This window comes from Ovis aries, chromosome 3 (assembly GCF_016772045.2).
Source record: "Ovis aries strain OAR_USU_Benz2616 breed Rambouillet chromosome 3, ARS-UI_Ramb_v3.0, whole genome shotgun sequence".
NCBI lineage: Eukaryota > Metazoa > Chordata > Mammalia > Artiodactyla > Bovidae > Ovis > Ovis aries.
Genome location: NC_056056.1, coordinates 206,056,143 through 206,068,615, shown reverse-complemented (window position 1 = coordinate 206,068,615; position 12,473 = coordinate 206,056,143). Strand labels below are relative to the sequence as shown.

At 38.6% G+C, this 12,473-nt stretch overlaps 1 pseudogene; it reads right to left on the bottom strand.

Moving 5' to 3' along the window:
- Positions 1 to 3,020: 3,020 nt before the first annotated feature.
- LOC121819189 (NADH-ubiquinone oxidoreductase chain 5-like) lies at positions 3,021 to 11,671 on the bottom strand (annotated as a pseudogene).
- Between the last annotated feature and the right edge of the window lie 802 nt (positions 11,672 to 12,473).

Genomic DNA, 12,473 nt, shown 5'->3' with positions numbered 1-12,473 from the left:
TTTTAGGTTAACATATGTAGGTTCTTCAAATGTGCGGTATGGTGGAGGACATCCGTTTGATCACTCTAGGTTTGTTGTGGTTAGGTCTACAGTTAGGACTTCTCATTTAGATGCGACTGCTTCTCAAATACTGAAAATTATTAGTATTACTGCTGTTAGTGAGATAAAGGAGCCTATGGATGAAATAGTATTTCATATTGTGTATGGGTCTGGGTAGTCAGAGTATCGTCGTGGTATACCAGATAGTCCTAAGAAATGTTGTGGGAAGAAAGTTATGTTTACACCTACAAATATTATTGCAAAGTGGATTTTGGCTCATGTAGTGTTAAGGGTGTAGCCTGAGAATAGTGGGAATCAATGTACAAACCCTCCTATGATGGCAAATACAGCTCCTATTGATAGTACATAGTGGAAGTGTGTGACTACAGAATATGTGTCGTGAAGGACAATATCAAGGGAAGAGTTGGCTAGGATGATTCCAGTTAGGCCTCCAACTATAAAAAGGAAGATGAAGCCCAGGGCTCATATTATAGTGGGAGATCATTTGATATTGCCTCCGTGAAGTGTAGCTAATCAACTAAAGACGTTCACTCTGGTTGGAATAGCAATAATCATAGTAGCTGACGTGAAGTAGGCCTGTGTGGCCACATCTATTCCAACTGTAAACATATGATGAGCTCATACAATGAATCCTAGGAATCCAATTGATATTATAGCTCATACTATTCCTATGTACCCAAATGGTTCCTTTTTCCCTGAATAATAGGTCACGATATGAGAAATTATTCCAAACCCAGGTAGAATAAGAATGTATACTTCAGGATGTCCAAAGAATCAGAATAGGTGTTGATACAGGATAGGGTCTCCTCCTCCTGCTGGGTCAAAGAAGGTTGTGTTTAGATTTTGATCTGTTAGTGGTATTGTAATACTGGCCGCTAATATAGGAAGTGAGAAGAATAGTAGTACGGCAGTGATCAGTACAGATCACACGAACAGAGGAGTTTGATATTGTGATATTGCAGGGGGTTTTACGTTAATAATTGTTGTAATAAAATTAATGGCCCCTAGGATTGAGGAAACACCTGCCAGGTGTAAAGAAAAAATGGTTAAGTCTACTGAGGCTCTTGCATGGGCTAGGTTGCCTGCTAGAGGTGGGTATACGGTTCAGCCTGTTCCTGCTCCAGCTTCGGCTATAGAAGATGCTAGAAGTAACAGGTAAGAAGGGGGGAGGAGTCAAAAACTTATGTTGTTTATCCGAGGAAATGCCATATCAGGAGCTCCAGTTATTAGGGGAACTAGTCAGTTGCCGAATCCTCCAATTATAATAAGCCTTACTATAAAGAAAATTATTACGAATGCATGTGCAGTTACAACTACATCGTAGATTTGATCATCTCCAAGTAGGGTTCCAGGTTGGCCTAGTTCAGCGCGAATTTGCAGGCTTAGGGCGGTTCCTACTGTGCCAGCTCAGGCACCAAATAGAAGATACAAGGTACTGATGTCTTTATGGTTAGTTGAAAATAATCAGCGGTTGATGAACATGGGTAAAATGGCTGAGTAAAGCATTAGACTGTAAATCTAAGGACAGAGGTTTGATCCCTCTTTTTACCAAGCCCTGTGGTGAATTAACATATTGAATTGCAAATTCAAAGAAGCTGCTTCAATTCTGCCAGGGCTTTTCTGGCCTTTTTTTTTCTCCCAGTGGGAGAAGTAGATTGAAGCCAGTTGTTTAGGGTATTTAGCTGTTAACTAAAGTTTCGTGGGGGTGGAACCCACCAATCTAGTGAGGACTTGGCTTAATTAAAGTGGTTGATTTGCATTCAATTGATGTAAGATGTGATCTTGCAGTCCTTATCAGGAATTAAGTAAATTATACTTGCTTAGGGCTTTGAAGGCTCTTGGTCTGTTTAACCTAAATTCCTATTCTAGGACTGATAGAATTGGTGTGAGTGGCAGTAGTAGAGTAGATAGTACGACTATTGTTGGTAAGAGGGTTATTTGTTTTGTGGTAGAGAATTGTCATTTTATCTTTATGTTATTTGTGGAGGGGAATATTGTAAGTGCAGTGGAGTATGTAAGTCATATGTAGAAATACAGATTTAGTAGGGCTGTGATTGCTATAAGGGTAGGTAAAATAATGTCATTTTTTGTTATTTCTTGGATAATTATTCATTTTGGTATAAATCCTGATAGTGGGGGGAGTCCTCCTATTGATAGGAGGGTAATAAGGACTAGGACTGTTATGATGGGTGCTTTGTTTCATGTATGTGATAGTGATGGGGTAGTTGTGGTTGAGTTAGCTATAAATAGTGTGAATATAGTAGAGGTTATAATAATATAAATGATTAGGTTTAGTGGTATTATGGTGGGGTTACATAGTAAAACTGCTATTATTCAGCCTATGTGGGTGATTGATGAGTAGGCTATGATTTTTCACAGCTGGTTTAGTCCTCCCCAGCCTCCAATTATAATTGACAGGATTGACAGGGTTAGGATTAGATTTAGGTTAATGGATGGAGAGATCTGGTAGAGTACTGATATAGGTGCTAGTTTTTGCCATGTGAGTAGGATTAGGCCTGAGGATAAGGAGATGTCTTGTGTTACTTCTGGGACTCAGAAGTGGAATGGAGCTATTCCTAGTTTTATGGTAAGGGCTATTGTTATGAGTATAGAGGCTGTTGGGTTGAATAGTTTTATTACAGTCCACCAGCCTGAAAATATTGTTAATAATGCAGCTATTATTAATAGATTGAGGCTGTTGATTGGGTCAGGAAGTATTTGGTTGATGCTTCTGTGGCTCATGGGTTATATTTTTTTGTTATAATAGGAATGATGGTGAGTATATTTATTTCAAATCCGATTCAGATAAGTAGTCAGTGGGAGCTAATTATAACGATAATGGTTCCAAACATAATGGTTGCTAGGATGATAATAAAAATGATTGGGTTTATTAGTACAGGAAGGATAAAACCAACATTTTCGGGGTATGGGCCCGATAGCTTAATTAGCTGACCTTACTGTTAGAATTTGGTGTAATTGGGAGCACGAAGAGTTTTGGGTTCTTAGGAGTAGGTTCAATTCCTATAGTTCTAGAAATAAGAGGGTTTAAACCTCTATTATTTACTCTATCAAAGTAACTCTTTTATCAGACATATTTCTTATGTTTGTGGGGGGATGCTTGATAGAAGAATAGGTAGTGATACATGTCGTATGCATAGAGCTAGTGTTAGGGGCAGGAAACTTTTTCATAGTAAGTGTATCAGTTGATCATAGTGGAATCAGGGGTAGGATGCTCGGATTCACAGGAAAGTGACTGTGAGTAGTAGTGATTTAATGGTGAAGTTGATTGTGTAGACTTCTGGTATATATGGGTTGTGAAATGCTCCTAGGAATAGGGTTGTTGTGAAAATATTTATTATGATGATATTTGCATATTCTGCTATGAAAAATAAGGCAAATGGTCCTGCTGCATATTTTATGTTAAAGCCTGAGACTAGTTCCGATTCTCCTTTGGTAAGGTCAAATGGTGCTCGGTTTGCTTCTGCTAGCATTGAGATAAATCATACTATTGCTAAGGGTCATGCTGGGAAGATTAATCATACTTGTTCTTGTGTAGTACTTAATGTGGAGAGAGTGAAGGATCCATTTATTAGAAGAACTGATAATAAGATGATTACTAGTGTTACTTCATACGAGATTATGCTACTGCCCGTGGGGCTCCGATAAGTGGGTATTTTGAGTTGGAGGCTCAGCCTGATCAAAGGATTGAATATACGGCTAAGCTTGATATGGCTAATATAAATAGGACTCCTAAGTTTATGTTGATGAGGGGGTAGGGGATGGGTAGGTGAATTCATATGGTTAGGGCTAGGCTTAGGGCTAGAATGGGTGCTAAAATAAATATTGAGATTGAGGATGTGGCAGGTCGTAGGGGTTCTTTAATGAAAAGTTTGATTGCATCAGCGATAGGTTGAGGTAGGCCATATGGACCCACAACATTTGGGCCCTTCCGGAATTGTATGTAGCCTAGGACTTTTCGTTCAACTAGTGTGAGAAAGGCTATGGCTAGAAGAATGGGAATGATTAGTATTAGAATAGTAACTATAAATATTTTGTTAAGGAGAGGATTTGAATCTCTGAATATAAAGGGTTAAGTTTTATGCAATTACTGGGCTCTGCCACCTTAACTAAGCCCTTTTCTAGGTCAGGGTTTATTTGCGAGGTTAATTGAGATGAGGTCATTAATTAGTTTAAGGCGCTTTATTGAAGTTGGCCTTATTGCTCTTGTCCTTTCCTACTGGGAGAAATACATAACAGATAGAAACCGCCCTGGATTACTCCGATTTGAACTCAGATCACGTAGGACTTTAATCATTGAACAAACGAAACTTTGATAGCGGTTGCACCATCGGGGTGTCCTGATCCAACACCGAGGTCGTAAACCCTATTGTCGATATGGACTCTTGAATAGGATTGCACTGTTATCCCTAGAGTAACTTGTTCCGTTGATCAAATTTTTGGATCAATAAGTGATAGTTTGATTTGACTTGTGGGTCTAGTCTTTAAAATCACTCGGAGGATTTTTTGTTCTCCGAGGTCACCCCAACCAAAACTGCTAGTCCATAAAGAGTATTGTTATCCCCTAATGGTTAAGTCTATTATCTTTGGGCTAGTTAAAGCTCCATAGGGTCCTCGTCTTGTTTGTTTATTCCCGCCTCTTCACCGGGGAGGTCAATTTCACTGATTGATTGGAAGTAAGAGACAGTAAAACCCTTGTGTGGCCATTTATACAAGTCCTTATTTAGAGAACAAATGATTACGCTACCTTTGCACGGTCAGGATACCATGGCTGTTTAACGTTTGTTACTGGGCAGGCAGTGCCTCCAATACTGGGAATGCTGGAGGTGATGTTTCTGGTAAACAAGCGGGGTTTGTGTTTGCCGAGTTCTTTTTACTTCTTTTAATCTTTCCTAGGTGCACTCCTGTGTCGGGTCAACAATGTAATTAATACATTATTTATTGTTGGGTTATTTTTATTTACTGTTAATAGGGTATTATCAGATACTGACTTAAACTTATGCAAGGAGAAAATATTTCTTGTTACTCATATTAACATTATTGCTTCTATTTTATAATAGTCCAGTATTAGGGCTAGGAGTTAGCTGTTTGTTGTTGGGATTAATATTTTTATTGTTGAGCTTTAACACTTTCTTAATTGATGGCTGCTTTTAGGCCCACTATGGTGTTGTTAGATCTTACTCTCTAGTGAAGGTTGTACCCATTTCTAAAAGGCTGTACCTTTTTAGACTAACTTTTAAAGATACAGTGAGATTTGTTTAGATTTTTGGTATCTTTAAAGCTGAACTAAAATTCATTTTCTGGACAACCAGCTATCACCAGGCTCCTTAGGCGTGTCACCTCTACTTATGGATCTTCTCACTATTTTGCCACATAGATGAGTTGGTTCTAATAAACTGTCCATGAGTAGCTCGTCTGGTTTTGGGTTACTTAGCTAAAATTCATTTTGTTAAGTTTTTTGCTAGTTAACTCATTATGCAAAAGGTACAAGGGTTAGTCTTTGCTTTTTTGTACTTTGATTTTTTCTTTCATCATTCCCTTGCGGTACTTTCTCTATAGTGCCATACTTAGAATTTCTATCTCCTATATTCTAAATTAGGATAAATGTTTTCTTTTATTTTGGTTGCTTAATTGAAAGATGGGAATTTTGGGCTAGGTATAGTTCAAGATATTCATAGTGTGTGAAATCTTCTAGGTGTAAACTAGATGCTTTACTTAAGCTATATCTTGGTTTGTCCAAGCACACTTTCCAGTATGCTTACCTTGTTACGACTTGTCTCCTCTCATATGGCTGGTGCATGTAAATAGGTTTGAGTGCATCATAGTTACTTGAGGATGACGGGCGGTGTGTGCGTGCTTCATGGCCTGATTCAACTAAGCACTCTATTCTTAGTTTACTACTAAATCCTCCTTTGGTCATTAGTTTCATAATAACTTTCGTATTGGGTTTTCTTGAGATAGAAAATGTAGCCCATTTCTTCCCATTCCATAGGTTACACCTTGACCTAACGTTTTTATGTGCTATGGTTGTGCTTACTTTTATTCTTTTTCAGGGTTTGCTGAAGATGGCGGTATATAGACTGTATTAGCAAGGATTGGTGAGGTCTATCGGGTTTATCGATTATAGAACAGGCTCCTCTAGAAGGGTATAAAGCACCGCCAAGTCCTTTGAGTTTTGGGCTGTTACCGGTAGTACTCTGGCGAATAATTTTGTTTTTATAATTATTTGTGTTTAGGGCTGAGCATAGTGGGGTATCTAATCCCAGTTTGGGTCTTAGCTATAGTGTGTCAGCTGTTATAGAGTTACTTTCGTCATTTATTTTTATTGTAATTATGGCTTTTTACAGTTTAATTAAAATTTAACTCTATTTGATGTAGCGCTTTCACACGTTTTATGCCGTATTCCTGTTAGCTCGGGTTAATCGTATGACCGCGGTGGCTGGCACGAGATTTACCAACCCTAGTCAATATAACTTAGTCAAACTTTCGTTTATGGCTTAATTTTTGTCACTGCTGTCTCCCGTGGGGGTGTGGTTAAGCAAGGTGTTATGAGCTACAGATGTGTGCTTGCTACCCGCTCCTCTTAGTCTTACTGACTCAGAGGGCATTCTCACCGGGGTGTGGATGCTTGCATGTGTAAGTCTATTGAAAGTTAACAGGAAGGCTGGGACCAAACCTATATGTTTACGGAGTTGATATACTCATCTAGGCATTTTCGGTGCCTTGCTTTAATTTCAAGCTACATTAACTATGTGTCATGGGGGAGACCCAGGCACTTATATACTTACTTTGGTTGGAGTGCTAATTTGAGTATTGAAGATGTGATAAGTTTAAATAAGTATCTAGGGGGAAGCATGTTGAAAATAATGGTAGGTATTTAAGGGGGAAAAAGAAACCGGGGGGAAAGTAGTAAGGTAATGTACGATACAACATTATATGTCCTGCGACCCTTAACTACGATGCTCGTGCCTACCATTATGGTGATGCTCAAGATGCAGTTAAGCCCAGCTACAATACATGCTCCGGGTCAGGGCCTCAGATGGTCATAGCTGAGTCCAAGCATCCCCAGACATTAAAAAATACCAAATGTATGACAGCACAGTTATGTGTGAGCATGGGTTGATTAGCCATTAGTCCATCGAGATGGCTTATTTAAGGGGAAAGAATGGGCGATTTTAGATGAGATGGCCCTGAAGAAAGAACCAGATGTCTGATAAAGTTCATTAAATAGTGACCGCCACGATTAATGGGCCCAGAGGGAGAAGAGGGATCCTTGCCAAGCGGGTTGCTGGTTTCACGTGGCATGGTTGTTAAGCTCGTGATCTAATGGACGGGATATGCATGTTGACAAGAATGGATTTGACTTGGATGCGCTATGTACGATGAACAGTTAATATGTCCTATGTACTATCAATAGGTTTCATGTACTTGCTTATATGTGTAGGGTAAATCATGTAATGTACTATATACATATTATGTCTATATTACATTAATGTTTATGTGCTTGCTTATATGCATGGGGCAAGTCATGTAATGTGGTATATACATACTATGTCTGTGTTACATTAATACTTATGTCCTTACCCGCATGCATGGTAGACCATGTGATGTGCTGTATACATGTTATGTTTTTGTCACATAAACGCTATATACATATATTTCGAGTGGCGCTATGTAATATATGTATGGGAGTGTAAGCATGTACTATTGGGTATGCGATCATGTGTGCAGGGTTATGGAGTGTGAAACTTGTGTTGAATTTTTAGAAGTTTTGGTGAATTTAACACTGGGAAGGCTCTTGATGTTTGTGAGGGTATATTGATAGTGCCTCAGGGAATAGTTTAAATATAACTTCAGCTTTGGGTGTTGATAGTGGGACTATAGCTTCGTCCTTGAGTCTTAGGGAGGTTAGTTGTTCTCCTTCTCTGGTTTACAAGACCAGTATATTTAATGTACTACAAAGACTTGTCTTCATTTTAAGAGGTTATTTTCAATAGTGCTAGCCATTGGCATTAGTACTAGAATGAGTAGGAAATATATAATAGATGCTAGTTGTCCAATGATGATATATGGGTGTTCAACTGGTTATCCTCCAATTCATGTGAGTGTTAGTAGGTCTGCTACTAAAATTCAGACTAGACATTGACTAATTGGCTGGAATATTATGCTTCATTGTTTGGATGTGTGGAGTAGAGGTATAAGCACTAGGATCAGAATTGAGAGGACTAGGGCTAGAACTCCTCCTAGTTTTTTGGGAATTGATCGTAGAATTGCATATGTGAATAGGAAGTATCATTCAGGTTTGATGTGAGGGGGTGTGTTGAGTGGATTTGCTGGGGTGTAGTTATCTGGATCCCCAAGTAAGTCAGGTGTGAATAGTACTAGGAGTATGAGGGCTAGGACTAGCAGTAAGGTGCCTAGAATGTCTTTAATGGTGTAGTAAGGGTGAAATGGGATTTTGTCTGCATCTGATGAGATTCCTGTAGGGTTGTTGGATCCTGTTTCGTGGAGAGAGAGTAGATGGACTATGGTGAGGGCTGCGATGATAAATGGAAGGATAAAGTGAAAGGCAAAAAATCGGGTGAGGGATGCTTTGTCTACTGAGAATCCTCCTCAGATTCACTTGACTAGGTTTGTGCCAATGTATGGGATTGCTGAGAGGAGGTTGGTAATGACTGTTGCTCCTCAAAATGATATTTGTCCTCATGGTAGGACATACCCTGTGAATGCTGTGGCTATTGTTGCAAATAGAAGGCCTACTCCGATATTTCATGTTTCTAGGAAGGTATATGATCCGTAGTATAGGCCTCGTCCTACATGCATGAATAGACAAATGAAAAACACTGATGCTCCATTTGTGTGTATGTACCAGATGATTCAGCTGTAATTAACATCTCGGCAAATGTGAGTGACAGAAGAAAATGCTGTTATTGTATCAGATGTGTAGTGTGTTGCTATGAATAGGCCTGTTAGGATTTGTAGGATTAGGCAGATGCCTAGGAGAGAGCCAAAATTTCATCATGATGAGATGTTTGATGGGGCTGGGAGATCAATGAATGCGTTATTTACAATTTTTATCAGTGGGTGAGTCTTTCGAATGTTGGTCATTAGTGTTCTTGTAGTTGAATGACAATGATGGTTTTTCATATCATTAGTTGTGGTTAAATTCCATGAGAGAATAATGATAACATACATTGTATTTATTTTGAGTATCATTTTTGTGATTGGTTTTGTAGGGTTTTCTTCAAAACCGTCACCTATTTATGGGGGGTTAGGTTTAATTGTGAGTGGTGGAGTTGGTTGTGGTATTGTATTAAATTTTGGCAGGTCTTTTTTAGGCTTAATGGTTTTCTTAATTTATTTGGGGGGGTATGATGGTGGGTTTTGGTTACACAACGTCTATGGCTACTGAGCAGTATCCTGAGATTTGAGTCTCCAATAAGACTGTTTTGGGGGCATTTATTACTGGTTTGTTAATGGAGTTTTTGATAGTCTATTATGTATTGAAGGATGAGGAGGTGGAGATTGTATTTAAATTTAATGGTTTAGGGGATTGGGTTATTTATGACACAGGGGATTCTGGGTTTTTTAGTCAAGAAGCCATAGGAATTGCTGCTTTATACAGCTATGGTACTTGATTGGTTATTGTGACTGGTTGATCTTTGTTAATTGGTGTTGTAGTTATTATGGAGATTACTCGTGGAAATTAAATAAGATTGTGCTGATGAGGATTGTGACTAGGAAAGAGAGGAAATACAATTTGATTCGGCCCTTTTGGCTTGTAATTATGGTGGATATTTTTATTTGGGTTAGTGAAGTAGTCTTTGGTAAAATATTTTCTAGTCAGATTAGATCTAGAAGGGAAGATACTGATTTTTGGCTTATTGTTAAATTTATGTAAGGAGTTAGGCGGTGTATGATTGTGGGGTAGTATCCTAACAGGTTGGAGAATTTGAAAATATTTGATGGATAACTAAATTTTAGGTTGCAAGTTATGTTGCTGATTTCCAGTGCTAGGATAAAACCTAAGATTACAACTGCTAGGGCTGCTATTTTTAGGTAGTAGGGTATGGTGATTTGGGGAATTGTTGTTGGAGGAATATTGTTGGAGATAATAAATCCTGCAAAAAGGCTTCCAATTGGCAGGCGTTTGATTGAATTAATTAGGAAGGGGTTGTTTTCATTGATAATAATGAGGGTTGGGAATCGGGGTTGTTCTAGGAGTGCAAAGAAAATAATACAAGTACTGTAGATGGCTGTGAAAGAGGTGGCGATTAGTGTTATTAAAAGGGCTCAGGCGTTGGTATATGACATGTTGGAGGATTCAATGATTAGATCTTTAGAGTAGAATCCAGTGAGGAAAGGTATTCCTGTTAGTGGGAGACTGCCAATAACGAGGGCTGTTGTGGTAAATGGTATTGCTTTGAATAGGCCTCCTATTTTTCGAATGTCTTGTTCATCATTTAGGCTGTGAATAATAGAACCAGAGCATATAAATAGCATGGCTTTGAAGAAGGCGTGGGTGCAAATGTGGAGAAACGCCAAGTAGGGCTGGTTGATGCCAATTGTTACTATTATAAGGCCTAGTTGGCTGGATGTGGAGAAGGCAACAATCTTTTTAATGTCATTCTGGGTGAGGGTGCGTATTGCTGTGAATAGTGTGGTGATAGCTCCTAGGCATAATATAATGGATTGGGCAAATTTATTGTTTTCTGTTAATGGGTGGAAATAGATTAGTAGAAAAATACCCGCTACTACTATTGTGCTTGAGTGAAGTAATGCTGAGACAGGAGTTGGGCCTTCTATTGCAGAAGGTAATCATGGGTGTAGGCCGAATTGTGCGGATTTTCCTGTTGTGGCTAGTACCAGGCCTATGATGGATAGATTTGAGTTGTCTGGTTTTAATATGAAGATTTGTTGAAGGCCTCAGGTGTTAAGATTGGCTAGGAATCATGCTATTGCTAGGATAAATCCAATATCGCCAATGTGGTTATACAGAATTGCTTGTAAGGCTGCTGTGTTTGCATCTGCTCGCCCATACCATCATCTGATAAGTAAAAATGACATAATTTCAACTCCTCAGCCGATAGATAGTTTAAAGAGGTTATTTGCAGTGACAAGAATGAGTATTGTGATGAGAAATAGAAGTAGATATTTGAAAAATTGGTTGATGTTGGGGTCTAAGTGTATATATCATATTGAGAACTCTATGATGTATCATGTGACGAATAGCGCTACTGGAACAAATATTATTGAGAAGTAATCTATTTTGAAACTAAGTGATAATTTAAGGGTTTGGATGGTCAGTCAGTGTCAGTTTGAAATGACTATTTCTTGTCCTGTGTGAATAAATATTATTGTGGGAATTATGCTGGTAATAAAAGCACGAGATGGTTGTTTATACGTAGAGTGGGTAATTAGAAGTTTTGTAGGTGTTGGAGCTTGTTATTATGATGGGTACGGTTAGTAGAAGTAGGGTTGTTAATGTGAAGGAAGAGAATATGTTTATTACTTTTATTTGGAGTTGCACCAATTTTTTGGTTCCTAAGACCAATGGATAACTACCATCCTTTAAAAGTTTGAAAAAGCCATGTTGTTAGACATGGGGGCATAGAATTAGCAGTTCTTGCATACTTTTTCGGTAAATAAGAAGATAATGGGCTTCTGTTGTTAGATTCACAATCTAATGTTTTTTTTTTTTTTTTAAACTATACTTACAGTACAGGGGTCCTAGAATAATTTTTGGGTTCAGGGATAGAAGTAGTAGTGGTAGAATGTGTAATGATATGAGTGTATTTTCTCGTGTAAAGGAAGGTGAAATGTTATTGACATGGTGAGTGTATTTACCCCATTGTGTTGTGATTAGCATATAAAGGGAGTATAGGGCAGTAATTACCATGTTAAGTCCTATTAAAATAATTGTAATATTAGATCATGAGAAGGTTGATATTACTACAAATAGTTCTCCAATTAGGTTAATTGTTGGGAGTAGAGCCAGGTTAGTTAGGCTCGCTAGGAGTCATCAGGTAGCTATTAGTGGGAGAAATGTTTGTAGGCTGCGGGCTAAAATTATTGTTTGGCTGTGGATTCGTTCGTAGTTGGAGTTTGCTAGGCAGAAAAGTATGGAGGATGTAAGGCCATGGGCAGTTATCAGGGCGGTGGCTCCTATGTAGCTTCAAGGTGTTTGGATGAGAATAACTACAATAACACGTGCTATGTGGCTGACAGAAGAGTATGTGATGAGCAACTTCAGGCCCATTTGGCGAAGGCAAATTGAACTAGTCATGATTATGCCTCATAAGGATAGTATGATGAATGGATATGCTATAAAGTCGGTTACTGGATTTAGGAGTAGTGTGACTCGTAGTACGCCGTATCCTCCTAGTTTTAGTAGG